The sequence below is a fragment of the Papaver somniferum genome, unplaced genomic scaffold (assembly GCF_003573695.1).
Source record: "Papaver somniferum cultivar HN1 unplaced genomic scaffold, ASM357369v1 unplaced-scaffold_117, whole genome shotgun sequence".
Classification (NCBI taxonomy): Eukaryota; Viridiplantae; Streptophyta; class Magnoliopsida; order Ranunculales; family Papaveraceae; genus Papaver; species Papaver somniferum.
Window position 1 is genome coordinate 8,589,914 of NW_020620714.1, and position 2,761 is coordinate 8,592,674.

Sequence of the window (2,761 nt, forward strand, 5' to 3'; positions counted from 1 at the left end):
TCAACCTTGAGAGTCAAACATGATCATGATGAGCCAAATTCTACGGACTACATATTGGTTCACATTTTACAATTGTGAAAATGATCTATCTAGCAAGTTACCCTGAAGCTTCACCTTAAAATTTGTAACCCGTTGTAGGAGTGGCATTCTAATAGGACAAAAAGAGTCATTACATGATCATTCAAGGTGTCCCTTCTAAAAAAAAATGGAAATGACAAATTAACCTTCATAATTGATAACCTAGTTTAGTGATGATAATGAAGTTTAGTGTTAATGATTAATTTCACTTATATTAACTCAAAATCAAAACCAAAATCATATTTTTAGAGTTTAAAAAAAAAAGTTTAGAGGAGAAGGTTAATCTCAATCAATTGAAGAAATTAACCAACAAAATGAAGAACCAAGACCTGAAAATGATCGGGTATACTTCTAAGTTAGTCTCAACTAGCTTTTTGTTGCTCAAAATTATCTAAAGTACGTAAAAAAATCAATTTTTTTACATTTTCAGAGCTAATTACGGTTGGAATTGTGCTCATAACCAACCGTAAATGGAAACTACGGTTCATAAAAGATGAACTACCAACCGTAACTGGTTAAATTTGAAGAAAACCCAATCATAAAACCAGTTACAGTTGGTAACTAAATGTTCGATACGAACCGTAACTCAGTTACGGTTCGTAACCAAATGCTCGATACCAGCCGTAACTGAGTTAAGGTTCGTAAATGGTTACCAACCGTAACTGAAGAAAATTCTCAGATATAAGAACATACGGTTGGTAATATTACCAATTGTAACAACATCAATCTGGTAGTCTTGGTGTGCTTTTTTTCCTTTTTTGTTACACAAAATTGGTCAAAAAGACCAAAACAGAAATTTCATGGGTGAAATAGATTCTTAGCTTTAGATACTGTTTATATAGCCAAAAAACAAAAAAATACTGTTCATTTAGCCAAAATGGATATTTCACCCAGAATCTTTTTTATTTATTAACCTGAAGAGACAAATATGTCCCTATCTTTCTACAAATGTTTACTGGGTTGGGTTAGTAATAGAGCTGGCAAACAAGCCAAAACCCGCGAGTTAACCCGTGCCCGGCCCGTGAAAACCCGAACCCGGCTCGGCTGGTTCCAAAACAAGCCGGGTTCGGGTTGGAGAAATGTCGGCTTGTGAGTAAACAGGTTAACCCGTCCCGGCCCGTGAACCCGCGGGTACAACCCGTAAACCCGTCTAAATTGCTTATAATAAGTTATATTTAATCATAACCGTCGGATTATCTAGGGCTAATCATATCCTTACGTTTAAGGTATAAAAAGGAAAGGCTAAACCTAAAACATCATTCTCTTTTTTTCTTCTGCCTCTTCTGCTCGTTCTCTTCTTCTGTGTTCTTCGGCTGGAGGAGAATTAGAAATGATAGTGAGAGATTGAGACCGAGAGTTGAGGGGAAAGGTTTCGTTGGTGTTAATAATAGTGTTACTGATGTTAATTAAGTAAAAAGAAGATGATGAAGAAGTTGTGAATTAAAAAGGAAAAAAGTTGGGTTTTCTCTGTGGTTAAGATTGAGTTTGAAATTGAGGAAATATAGATCGAAATATGGTTGTTGGTAGTGTTGAGGAAATATACTTCTGTGGGAAATTTCAAGATGTTTCATATCTGGTCATTAATTCGAATCCAGGAGGTATTGTAATTATCAATGTGTGTATTAAAAGTTCTAATTTTATTTTAGCAGAGCAATGTTTTAGTGTGTGTCAGTTTGTAATTCTTGTTACTTGTTCTTCTGTACAGTAATCACTTTGATGATGCTAACAAAAATCAGATGGTTGTAGGGAAGAAAGAAACACCCCATCTCGTAAGCAATCTTATTTTATCTATTCAGTTAATGTTAGATGTTCCTGAATTGCTTCATCTTTTGCTTTACCATTTATGGAAAATTTGGCCTAGTCATGTATTCATATTTTTTGCAGGTACAACGTGGTAAACAACTAATTGGTAACTATCTTCTTCAATCGATTATTTCTAATATTGATCTACGAGAAGATCTTACTGATGCAGTGAAGGAATTTGTGAAATTTTGGTTTAAAATTGGGGACTCTGTGGGTTATTTAGATCAAGTCTGGATAGAGGAGACTATTAAGAGTAGAGACATGGTTCTTCTGCATGTGAGTGGTTATTTTAAGGAAGATCAAAAAGCAGGATATGGAGTTAAGATTGAGTTTGAAAAGCAGGATATGGAGTTATGAAAATGGACTGATTAGATGTATGTTAGGTGTTATAGGGAAGGATTTGGAAGGATTTGTGTTTGTTTATTGTAATACTTGTGTTTGATCTTTGTAATTTGTCCTAAATTAACTTAATTAAAATTTGATTTGATTTTTAATCTAACAAGCCGGGTAACCCGTGAACCCGCAAGCTTTACCCGTTACGGGCATGGGTTGAAGAAATGACTACTCGTGAAGAATATCAACCCGCGGGTTTTGGCCCGTATTAACCCGAACCCGTGTAACCCGTAACAAGCCAGCCCCGGCCCGCCCGTTTGCCAGCTCTAGTTAGTAAAGGTTGGAAAAAAAAAACAGAGTACTCTGCAATCTCAGAAAAAAACAGAGTACTCTGTTTCATGAGTTAGAGAAAAAAACACCAACTTCTACTTGAAGTCGATCTCTGCAAAAAAGAAAATATGAAGTAACATAAAACAGGGTTCCAACTTCTTCTGCTTCTTCTACTCCTTCCTATGGAAGAGCAAAAATTGAAAAAAAAAAAAAAAAA

The 2,761-nt window shown here is 35.3% G+C and overlaps 1 long non-coding RNA gene across 1 annotated transcript; it reads left to right on the plus strand.

Moving 5' to 3' along the window:
• Positions 1 to 1,599: 1,599 nt before the first annotated feature.
• LOC113329916 lies at positions 1,600 to 2,175 on the plus strand. Its single transcript, XR_003349994.1, has 3 exons — positions 1,600 to 1,676; positions 1,784 to 1,847; positions 1,963 to 2,175. It is a non-coding gene; the product is annotated as an uncharacterized LOC113329916 (long non-coding RNA).
• Positions 2,176 to 2,761: the final 586 nt, after the last annotated feature.